This window comes from Polypterus senegalus, chromosome 2 (assembly GCF_016835505.1).
Source record: "Polypterus senegalus isolate Bchr_013 chromosome 2, ASM1683550v1, whole genome shotgun sequence".
NCBI classification, from domain to species: Eukaryota; Metazoa; Chordata; class Cladistia; order Polypteriformes; family Polypteridae; genus Polypterus; species Polypterus senegalus.
Genome location: NC_053155.1, coordinates 7,587,330 through 7,600,218, shown reverse-complemented (window position 1 = coordinate 7,600,218; position 12,889 = coordinate 7,587,330). Strand labels below are relative to the sequence as shown.

Here is a 12,889-nt window from a genome sequence, read left to right as displayed (position 1 = left end):
ATAACATATAAATTATTATTATATTAAAGTCACTATATACTGTAAGAGTTGTGAATGATATGATAGAGCAATGTTAAAGACAGAATATACTACATACATATGAAAGGCACTATATAACAGAAAGATAAGAAATGAACTATAATAATAGATGACAGGAAAGGCACAGAGAGAAAATGACAAATACGACAAGAGCTATAAAAGAGATAAAGCAGACAGACATGAAAGACACCATGAGATCGACAGACATGTAAGGCACTATATAACATAGATAGATAGATAGATAGATAGATAGATAGATAGATAGATAGATAGATAGATAGATAGATAGATAGATAGATAGATAGATAGATATGTAAGGCACTATATAATTAATAACAGTAAGAAACACTACAGGAGAAAATAAAAAATACAAAACAGAATCCCTGACATGGTTAAAGGATCACCACCCCCGTGCCAGTACTTTGTGGAGCCCCATTTTGCTTTGATCACAGCCATAAGTCTGTTGGGAGTCTTCTCTACCACCTGTGCCCACCTAGCTTGTGTGATATTTGCCCACTCATCCTGCTCAAGCTCAGTCAAACTTTCTGGTGACCGCTGGTGGACTGCAGTCTTCAAGTCATTTCACAGATTTTCACTCAGGTTTAAGTCTGGACTCTGACACGACCATGCTAGTACATTCACTATTTGATGAAGCCTTAGAGATCCATCTCCTGACTTTATCCCTGTATCTTCTGACATTCCTTGCCATCCATAGTTGATGGTTTGCTTTCAGTTGCACTTCCAAGCTCTAGAATGCTCCAGGATGAGCTGCTGATCCAATCAGAATGACTACAATGGATCAGAGGTAGAAGCCAATTAGCTTGGTGTTCAATGGAGAAGTTACACCTGATTGAGTTTAGAAGGATTTTTAGGAGGGTGCTGATCCTTGGACCATCTCAGTGATTTTTTTTTTTTTGAACTTGCCTGTTATAAGTTGTACTGAGTAAATATACTGTAGCTTGATAAACATGTTTGTGTGTTGTCTTCATTTCTGACTGCAAAGCACCAGAATGTGAATTTTTGGGGGTGATTCCTTTCCATGGCCACCATATAAAGATAGATAATTTGTGTTACAAACAGAAAACGGTGATTTGTGACTTTTACTGAAATAACAGAAATCCCAGTCAGCTGAGTGCTCATTCCCAGAACACACCGAGTCCGTGTCACATTTTCAGGATGTCAGACATTTTCCTCACTGACTCGTCCTCAGGCTGCTTTACAAGTTTACTGATTTGTGTCATTCAATGAAATTCAATCAGTGACTCGGTGATCGGTGAGCAGCAGCTGATCGTCTTCACAGACTGATTCACTCACTCAGGTCAGCAGACCATCATGGCCGTGGTGGGCTTCACAATGAAGTGATTTTCACACAGCATTGACAAACCAGCTTAATCCAGTTCAGGCTGCTCACACAGCTACAACCACACAAGGCCAATTCGGAGTCGCTAATTAACCCAACATGCACTTCTTTGGGACATGTGAAGAAAACCAGGAGTGACACGAGGAGAACATGCAGACCTGACTTTCAAAGTCGAGAAGCTGAATCTGTGAGGCCGCAGCTCCAACTCCTCAGCCATCATGCTGTCCTGTTTCCAGTTCAGTTCCTCTTCATCACATTTCTTATTATTTTCAACCTGCATGTTTTGATTGTAAAGCTCATTTCTACTGAATGAATCGTCTCCTTTACTGTCTGAGCAGCTTCAGCTCACTCCATGATGATCTTCTTCATGAACTGCACATCTCTCAGTACTCGATGGCCATCTTGTTTGCCGGCAAGTAAATAAGCGAGCTCTTAGTAGATGTCCTGCCTTGGTTTATGATAATTCATTTCAAACATTTTATTCTCAGGCACTTCTTGTTTTATGTTTATTTTTTATTTTCATACTAGACATTAAGCCCATTAGAATAACAGGTGCTAGAACAGTATTGCATAAACATTAGTAGGAACAGTCGATATTAAATGGCAAGGGTCTCGACCTCATTCTGTTTCTTGTCATAATTTTTTTTTGTCAAAAATATTTTTGCAAGAAGCCTAAAGTAAAATAATAATAAAAATAAAATAGAAACATATATGATAATAAGTAACTATAATTAATATTGTCTTAGTGTAAAACTTTGTAACAATCTGTAATACACAATATCTGAAGAAGATATTTAGGAAAAAGTTTTTTTTTTTTTACCTCATGAAATTTTTCTGTAAAATATCATTATAGACAACATTTTTTGTAAATACTCTGTCTGAGTTTGGCAACAGTCTGCCTTGTTCAGGACCATCTACAACCTGGACAACAACATCTGAAAAACTTCTAACTCTTGATAATGCCACATATAACTGACTGTGGCTGAATACTGGTTGTGGCAAGTAAATGGCAACTTTTTCTGAGGTTTGCTCCTGAGCTTTATTAATTGTTATGGCAAAGGCTAATGTAACTGGAAATTGTCGCCTTCTTAAGTTAAAGGGTAAATTAGTAGAGGATGGAGCCAAATTAATACGGGGAATAAAGACGATGTCCCCTTCAGCTGAACCTGTTATTACTTGAGCAATGATGAGGTTTCTTTTCAAGTCTTTAACAAAGAGGCGGGTTCCATTGCACAATCCTCTTTTAGTGTTTATATTCCTAAGGAGCATAATTATTGCTCCCTTTTTAAGGTTCAGTTTATGCCTCGGTATTCCTGTTGGAGTTAGCTGATTAAGAAACTCAATAGGATAGTTCTGCATATCTTGCTCAGTTGAGTCATCAATTGAGTTTGAGCTGAGGAATGTCACAGTATCTCCTTCCAAAATGTTTAGCACCTCTTCATTTATGGTATCAACATCAGAGGTCATTGGGCAAAGAATAGATTTTTTTGCTATCTTTGAGACTTCGGCAACAGGAATTCTTTCTCCAAATAAGTCTTTGATGATATCTCCTGTGCATAAAAATTTTGAAGGGATTTCAATTATGTCCTCAGGCAAACCATCAATGTGTGGTGTATCACCATTGCCAACTTGGATCAACCAGTTGCTGAATTCAGTGTCGACAGAACGGATATTGTTTGCAAGGTTAAGTACTTGGAAGTTTTGCCACAGTGTATTATACTTTATACATGCTTCAGCAATTTTTGTCCGGTCACCATGAGGAACCACGGGAAGTGTTTGCTGAAAATCTCCATCAAGTAAGAAAACTTTTCCTCCAAAGGGTTTGTGGTTATCCATTATTTTTTTCAGCAGTTTGTCGACCACTGCAAGAGCTATAGAGGGGGCCATAGTCCACTCATCCGAAATGAGTACTGTAGATGATCTCAAATTTTCAGCATCAGCAGAATTGAGGCGCATATTTGATATTGAGTTGTCAAGTATCGGAACAGGTAATTTGAACTGAGAGTGGTATGTTCTTTCACCCTCAAGAAGATTGACTGCTATACCTGTGGAGGCTTCAGGAAGTGCAATGTTACCTTGTCCACGAACTGTGCTGAGAAGGGTTTTGTAAAGATAGGTTTTACCACTACCTCCTGGACCATCTAAGAAAAAACAAAAAACAACGGTGGCAAAGGTTGTCATTTTTGGTTGCAGACAATATTTTTTCTAAAGCTGATTTTTGTTGTCTGTTTAATGTTTTCTCCATTTCTTCAGCTGTGTGTTTTCCAAAGTAGATCAGTATTTGGCATTGTGGAAGGAAACCCAAAATCTTCACAGGTTTTGCCTTGTAGTACCAGAATGTTGGATATTTCTTTAACTGCAATGTTACGACATATTGTGCAATCATCATTGTGTTGTTTATGTTTGTCAACTAAATCCTTGATGAGGTATTGCTCATATTTTAGGAAAAGGTCAGTCATATTTTGTAATGATGCAAAAACGCAGATATATGCAAATAATTCCCTAAGTTGTTTAGGCATTGTGAATTGGACAGCATCTTCCATAGTGTTGTCCCACACTTCATCATTGTTAATAAGTCCTTTAGCTTTTGTGGCCTCTTGGAAAGTGGGATAGACATTTCCATGTACTGTCCTCAGATCTTCAAAGGATACTGCACCCGGAACATGTAGCAATAGTAGATGTAGACAGTAGTGCTCTGTATCTGATGTAAAATTGACAGAATACATTCGTCCAATAACTTTTTCTGCACCACGTTGACGTAATTTCCAAGTACAATTTTCAGAGTCAAACACATAGTGCAAAGGAATGTCAGAATATAATATGGTCTTTGCTTTGTGTTTTTGTTGATTTAATTTGAACCAAGCTGTCAATTGAGTATCACGGTTTGAAGCTCGCTGTGGTAATGTCATTTGGGTTTTAAAACACTGATTGTTCTTCAGGCAGATGCACCGGTAATCTATGGATGGTATGTGATTGATAATGCATTTCAAACCCATTGCTGCTTCTGGAGCGCTGACATATCTTGAATTAATAAAGGTCTTAATTTCATCGTGATTCAAAGTACCTTGTTCTTGAATGACAACATTAGCACAATCATGACCTTTGTACACATATTTAAAAGGTATTTGACGCTTTTCACTGATCCGGAATCTTCAACATTAATGTGGCAATTGTACTTCAAGGCTAGGTAAGGATTATATGGTACAACCCAACTGTTATCAATTTTCTTTCCGTTAAGAATTATACTTTGGCCTGTATTTCTTCTCTTGTACTTTGGATAGCCATTGCTGTTAGGAATAGTTTTTATTTGGAATTCCTTCGGAAAATCCTTAGAGCATTTGTCATTTGTCATACATGAAGAATTAGGATTGAGTGCTCCACATGGTCCATGAATCATATGTTTTGTTACAATTGCATGTAAGCGAGGACTGACTTCTATATTAGGGATTTCAGCAGAGACAATTTTATCTATCAGTTCTTCATTTTTTGGTTTACAGCTTTCTTTAAGAATGAGAAGTATGTGAGCATGTGGTAAACCTCTCTTTTGAAATTCGATCACGTAGACTATTGCTTTTAGGACTCCAAAAATATGTTTTTACAGATATCATCGATCAGAGCTTTCAGTTTTAGGTGAAATACTCTTGCAACTAAATGTGGTTATCCATCAACAGGTTGACCACGTTGAAGGTTATTTACAATCTCTTCCCATTTGGGATTGCATGTCATTGTAATAAAAAGATCAGGTTTTCCACATTTTCTGACAATTGCCATAGCATCTAGATAATTTTGTAGCATGTTTCTGGGGCTAGCTGTAAATGAAGAAGGCGAAATATACATTTTTCCAGGACTCAGGCCTGCTTCATTGGCTTCATTAAGTAAATGATCCATTAATCCTGAGTATTGTTCAACGTGCAATTTAGGCTGATTTTGACGTATATAATTGAGTCTGTTGGCTTCTGTTTTTACATATGCATCAACTATATATTGCTGTGTAAGGCAGGGTTAAAATCCTCTCTGATGGAAAGACGGTAACCAAAGTATTGCATTTGAGTGACTTTAACTCTAGGATTGCGTGACTGGTTTGCTAAAGTTAATAAAGCTTGTGGTCTGTTTTGCAAAGGTATGTCAATTTCCCAGCTTTGATCCCCATAGGGGAATAACAATGGGTAAACCATGGGTTCCAAATTAGGATCAAGGACACTAATTCTTTGTGTTGTTCTTTGGTTTGTATTATCTTCACTTGTTTTATGTACTTAATGTTTGCATATGTTCTGAATTTATTCCTGAGTTGGCAGAAATGTATAATTGTGCAAACTGTCTGTTTTCACCCTGTTGAGGATGTAGTGTTCCTGCTCTGTGACAAATTGAACCGTGGATTTGGAAACAGTATGGCCCGTAGCCAGGAGGCGGAGAAATGTTAGCTCCCATAGATGAAAATGCTAGAGCCTTATTTATTGACCTTATATTTTCCATGAAATTTTTGCTGTAATGATGCTGACCCGTCATGAGCTGTAGTATGAAATGATTTGTTTCGAAGTGGTTGGAGATATACTTTTCCTTTTGAGCAACACTGTGTACATTTTTGATCAGATGGTCTTTCTGCTTCAAAATGTTTTGCTTGACAAAAGTTGCATATGTGATTTAAATCTCCACATGTGTGGGGTATGATGTTACCCTCATTAATATTCACCATATCATTTATAATTGTCATTCTTTCTATTGTGGCTCTTAATTCTTTTGTTTCCACTCACTTACTCCGGCCAGTCTCTGTAATTGTGCATGTCGCAGACGTTGTAATTGTCGTTCTTCTGGAGTAAGACTTGCTCTGCTAGCTTTTTGTCTTTCGGCATCTCTGTTACGATTTTGTGTTTGGCTTATGTCGTTTATCCTGTCGTCTGTGGCTGTTGATTGCTGTGTTGTGTCTGTTTGAAGATCTCTTATCCTGCCTCTCTTTATTTTAGCTTGTTGCTGACGCATTGATTTTCGTTCATCAGCAGAAAGACTTGCTCTCTTAGGCTCTGTGTGTTTTGGCATTTTCTGACGCTCATTTTCTTTTTCTTCAATAGATCTATTTGATCGTCTTTGTCTTTCTCTTGTAGCGTTTTTATGAGGCTCATTTTCTTTGTCTTCAATCGATCTATGTGCTCGTATTTTTCTTTGTCTTTCAGCCTTTCTTTTGTTAATGTTTACTTGTTGAGCTGACCGTTCTTCCAGGAGATGTTGCTTAAAAAGGGTTTGAGTGTCTGTGTCTTTTGTCCCACTTAACGTGTCCTTTTTTTGGGTTGCATGTTGTTAGTAGATAATTAGTTAGTAAAAATGCGTGGGGCACTATGTGTGGCATCTCTCCAGCAATGGATTTTATGTGTGCTGCCATGAGTACCCAATCAGCACTCTCCCCAGCAAATGCGCTGGGCACTATGTGTGGTGTCTCCCCAGCAACGGATTTAATGTGCACGGCTTATACCTTTATTTGCTTATCATGCGCGGCCGAGGCTACGCCATTCACTGTGTGCCCAGCTTCCAGTGTGTGTGCGTCCAAATTGCCGTGCGAATGGGCGGGCACGGTTCGGCCCCGCGCATGCGTACTTCACCAGAAGACACACACACACGGACACTTGGAGGCACACAGGGGTTTTATTAAACAGGATATGATTCTGTGCTCTGTACCCGTGGCCCCCAAAGGAACCAGGGCGGTCACCCCCACATGGTCTGGGGAAGGCGCAAGCCCTTCTCCGGTCTTCCTAGGCGTCCCGGCCGGGTCACTACCCCAGCCATCTCTGACACAGGTTATTACTCACTCACTTAGTCTCGATCCTCTTAACTGTCCCGTCCTCTTCATTTCGTATGCCAGGATCTCTCCAATGTGGCCACCTCCAAACTGTCTCAGTGGAGCGCCGAAGTCCTCTTTCCTGGCTTTGAACAGCTCACGTCTGTCAGCTCCGCCATATCGCTCAGGCTCTGTTTTTCCTCTTCTTTTCACTCTCTTTTTTAACAGCACATCCACGTCCGTTTCCATGGCACCCTCCCAGAAATCACTATAACAGACCCAAACCTCACAAAGGTCCTTCCTATTGTCGTATACCCAGTATGCCCATCTTAGGTCTTACACTGTCTTCTATCTGAGCTCAGACGGGGACAGAGTTCACAGTGGTAATAACACAACAGAGTGACAAAAGAAAACCCAAGTAAAGTACATTTATGTGGCGGTGCTACAAATATGTGAATATAAACACACACAGTCGTCACGCCGCTCAGAAAGGAGAGACACATTCTGTCTCCTAGAGAAGAACAGACTTTGGCATGAAAAGTGCAAATCAATCTCAGAACAACAGCAAAGTACTTTGTGATGCTGGAGGACACAGGTAGACGAGTCTCGATATCCATAGTTAAACAAGTCCGACATCGACATCACCTGAAAGGCTGTTCAGCAAGGAGAAGACACTGCTCCACAGCCGCCATCAAAAAGCCAGACCGCACTTTACAATGGCACATGGGCACAAAGATCTGACCTTCTGGAGAAATGTCCTCTGGGATGATGAATCCAAGATCAAACTGTTTGGACATAAAAACCATCGTTATGTTTGGAGGAAAAAGGAATTGGCCTGCAAGCCAAAGAACACCACCTCAACTGTCAAGCATGGAGGTGGGAGCATCATGTTGTGGGGGCTGCAGGAGGGACTGGTGCACTTCACAAAATAGATTGCATCACGAGGAAGGAAATTAATGGAGAAATACAGCATGAACATCTCAAGAGCTTAGCAAGGATGTTGAAGCTCAGTCACAAATGGGTCTTCCAAATGGACAGGGAGACCTCCAAAGTTGAGCAAAATGGTTGAAGGACAACAAGGTCAGGGTACTGGAGTTGCCATCACAAAGTCCTGACCTCAATCCGACTGAACATTTATGGGCAGAACTGAAAAAGAGTGTGCGAGCAACAAGGCCTATGAACCTGTCCCAGTTACACCAGTTCTGTATGGAGGAATGGGACAACATTCCAGCTAATTATTGTAAGAAGCTTGTGAAAGGTGACAAGAAATGTTAGATAAAAAAAGCTAAATAAAGAGAAAACTGAAATTTTAGTGATTAGCAATAATGGATACAATGAGGCTATTAGAAATAAACTGGATACATTAGGATTAAAAGTCAAGACGGAGGTAAAAAGCTTAGGGGTGATTGATGACTGTAATCTGAATTTTAAATCACATATTAATCAGATCACTAGGACAGCATTTTTTCACTTAAGAAACATAAGTAAAGTTAGACCGCTTATATCACTGAAAGATGATGAGAAATTAATTCACGCGTTTGTTTTCAGTCGACTAGATTACTGTAACGCACTCCTCTCAGGACTACCCAAAAAAGACATAAATCACTGGCAACGAGTGCAGAATGCAGCTGCTAGAATCCTAACTAGGAAAAGAAAATCAGAACACATCACACCAGTTTTGATGTCACTACACTGGTTACCTGTGTCATTCAGGATTGACTTTAAAAATTCTGCTTATGGTTTATAAAGTGTCGGCGATTAAATGCAACAGACGGCAGGAGAAAGTTATCTTTTTCTTTTAGTTCTTCTTTATTAAGAGTCGTGGAAAGCAGAGAGGTACGGACGCGGCCACAGCTGACTAATCTGCACCCCGATTAACAGATGGGGGGAGTTTTTATACCCCTTTTTCTCATGATTTATAAGACAGGAAACATCCTAGTAATCACATTTTAAAAGTTAAGCAATATCTAAGCTAAGCAACTTTTATTTACGTCCCTAAATCAAATCATAAACCAGACACCCTGCACTCATGACCTTATTAGACTGAAAGTTCAATTTGAGGAACTTAACAGAAAAAACAGCTTAGGACATCATTATGTGGCAACATATTTTTGTTAGTTCATAAATCAGACTGTCTAAAGAAAAAGAAAAAATCACACAGGGTACGTGGTACTGAGGAAAACATTCTTCTTTTACAAAAGCCTTAAATAATCTCGCTCCATCTTATATATCAGAATGTCTGACACCTTATAATCCAAATCGTAACCTCAGATCCTCAAATGAGTGTCTCCTTAGAATTCCAAGAGCAAAACTTAAAATAAGTGGTGAGGCGGGCGGCCTTCTGCTGCTATGCACCTAAAATCTGGAATAGCCTGCCAATAGGAATTCACCAGTCTGATACAGCAGAGCACTTTAAAACACTGCTGAAAACGGCGGCCTGCGCCACCACCATCTATTCAAAGCATCATGATGCTCCAACATTGATGGACTAAAAGCCAGAAGTCTGCATGCCCATCATCATCAAGCCCTTCCGTGAGAACCCTAAATCCAAAGAGGACTGTTTCATTTATGTTAGGTAGAATGCCCAGAGGAGACTGAGTGGTCTCATGGTCTGGAACCCCCACAGATTTTATTTTTTATCTCAAGCCATCTGGAGTTTTTATTTGTTTTCTCTGTCCTCCCTGACCATCGGACCTTACTCTTATTCTATTTTAATTAGTGTTGTCTTATTTTATTTTCTTACTGTCTTTTATTTTTCTATTCTTCATTATGTAATTGTAAAGCACTTTGAGCTACATTTTTTGTATGAAAATGTGCTATATAAATAAATGTTGTTGTTGTTTGGCTCAAGTTAAACAATTTAAAGGCACTGTGAGCAAATAGAAACAAAGTGCATTTCAACTTGTGACCCACTGGAATTGTGATGTCATCAATAACAATGTGAAATACTCGGAGGTCTGAGAACATTATTGGAACAAATGAGTTTTGCCCTGCACAAAGTAGACATCTTAAATGATCTGCCAAATGTATAGTTTGTTAGTATAAAATCTGTGGAGGTGGAGGTGAGTTTAAAAGAATTCACCCAAAGTGGATTTAAACGTTTGACTTCAACTGTAAATGTTGCTGACTAACATCAATTCTTTCTTTTACTTTAGTGAGAGCCCAGAAGGGTGAAGCAATCACACAGTCACATGACCTTCAGGGCTGGGAGGTCAGCTGATTCTTCTGTAGCCAAGCTGCTCCCCTAGTGGCCACTTTCAATATTACACACGTGGAGAACCTCACGAATAAAGATTTGAAGATCTAGAAAATAACCTTTAAAGACAGTGAGTTTTGTTAGGTTATATAAGATTCCATATAAGAACATTTTAATTAAAATCTTGTTAATAATAGGTAGGTAGTTTTGAAAGTCAAATGGTCTAAATGTGCTTCACTGTTTGTCCTAATTTTATTTGAATTCCTTAATTTAAAAAGATAAAAAATAATTATCATTACAATTAATATTTGTTAAATCTCTTCCTTTGATAATGTCTGATTTGTAAATACCTCTGATCATACCTCATGTTTTATATATTCTGTATGTGCTGCACCGTGGAGGTGAGTGCAGCTCTCCATGATGAGACCAGCTGTTTGCACTCTGCCGTGTGTGTGTGTGCCCACCTGTGCCCGCTCGAGCCTGAACCAACCCCTCCACATCTGCCTCCCTGAGATGTTCACTAACTGATAAAGATGGACATTAAATGGTAAATTTGGTCCACAAGGACATCACATGAAGTTCAAGTGCATTCAGGCCTGAAGTCAGCTGTGATGTTGCATTTTTTGTTTCATTTCTGCCTCAAATGTGTTTACTTTTTCTTTAATCTATTTGTTGTTTTTAACAAATTGTTTTGTAAATGGTACTGATTTTGTGGTTGCATGTGTTGTGTGTCGATGAACATTTTCTTTCTTAATCTTATGGTTATGTATTTGTTTAGTTAAGTTGTGTCTCATTTTTTAATGTGTGCTCCTTGTATGTTTCATGTGGAGCCCAGGAGGGCGGGGCCACTTGACACTGCAGCTGGAGCTCCGCCCCCAGGGGTATTTAAGAAGAAGCTGCAGATGAGAGAGCCGCTCAGACACTGAGCTTTGCACTGTCTGGTGGTCTCTGCTTTACATTTTGATTTTTGGTGGTCCTGTTTTAGCCCCCTGCTCATGTTAGGAATTCCTGTCTCTGGTTTATGATTGTTAGACTTTATCCACTTTCTTTTTGTGTGCCTGCCACTTTTGTAACCATTGTTTAATCCTTTCTTAAATGTTCTAAATAAACATTTAACTATTTAGTAAATTTACTTTTTTTGTTTTATTGGCCCAGAGGTATTTATTGTTTTTATTTTCTCGTATACAAAGTATAGGGAAAGTATTGTAATCGTCCAAAAATTCAACCTCGAGATTTTGCTTTTGAATTGATGTTTTAGACCTCACTGAGTCTACAAAATACCATTTTTGGACGTGTGTGTGTGTGTGTGTGTAAACATGATTTCTTGAGTATGCTTTCACTTAGGCCAAACAAATTTTGAATACAAGTATTAGCCCAAAAGTTGATAGAAATCTAAGTTTTGTACCTATTTCCAGTAACGGGAAGTGGTACTTTTTTTATTCATGCAGCTGCAGAGTACAATTTGTTCAACTTTACTTTTATAATAATTGTTCACTATATCATTAATTTGCTTTGTTGTTGATTGTTCTTTAATGTACATAATATAAAAATATAATCCTTGTCTTGCAGTTTACTCCTCAGATATCCATCCCCATATCTGAGTGGACAAGAAAGTCGAGTGGAGACCACTCTCGATTTTTTACATTTATATTTACAGTAATCCCTCGCTATATCGCGCTTTGACTTTCGCGGTTTCACTCTATCGCGGATTTTAAATGTAAGCACATCTAAATATATATCACAGATTTTTCGCTGGTTCGCGGATTTCTGCAGACAGTGGGTCTTTTAATTTATGCTACACGCTTCCTCAGTTTGTTTGCCCTGTTGATTTCATACAAGGGACGCTATTGGCGGATGGCTTAGAAGCTACCCAATCAGAGCATGTATTACATATTAACTAAAACTCCTCAATGCTATAAGATATGCTTCCCGCGCGGAGCTTGATTGTTTGCTTGTCTCTGCCTCTCTCTCACCCTCTCTGACATTCTCTGCGCCTGATGGAGGTGCTGTTTGCACAGAGGTGCTGTTTGCTTAAAAGATGCTGACGCTCCTGTAAAAAAATGCCGCTTTATTGCGGTGCTCGTCATATTTAAAAGCACAAAAGCACACGTATTGATTTTTTGATTGTTGCTTTAATCTCGCTCTCTCTCTGACGTTCTCTGCGCCTGACTGAGGAGATGTGAGCAGAGGGGCTGTTTGCACAGAGGCTGTTTGCTTAGAAGATACTGACGCTCCTCTAAAAAATGCCGCGGCGAACTTAAAAGCGCAAGTATTGATTGTTTGCTTTTCTTTGCGAGCGCTCTCTCTCTCTCTCTCTGAAATTCTCTGCTCCTGAAGAGAAGAAGATCTATTTGCATTCTTTTAATTGTGAGAAAGAACTGTCATCTCTGTCTTGTCATGGAGGACAGTTTAAACTTTTGACTAAAGGGTGTTATTTCATGTCTAGAGGGCTCTAATAATGTTAACAGTGTGGGAGAGTTTATAAGGGCTTAAAATATATAAAAATAACTACACAAACATATGGTTT

The 12,889-nt window shown here is 39.0% G+C and overlaps 1 protein-coding gene across 1 annotated transcript in view; it reads left to right on the top strand.

Moving 5' to 3' along the window:
• Nucleotides 1-11,417, top strand: part of LOC120521818 (NACHT, LRR and PYD domains-containing protein 3-like) — a 147,861-nt gene extending 136,444 nt beyond the window's left edge. The window contains exons 17-18 of the transcript XR_005632204.1: nt 10,322-10,492; nt 10,764-11,417. The gene's annotated coding sequence lies outside the window, so the exon portion shown is untranslated. The remainder of the gene's footprint in view (nt 1-10,321; nt 10,493-10,763) is intronic.
• The last annotated feature ends 1,472 nt before the right edge of the window (nt 11,418-12,889 follow it).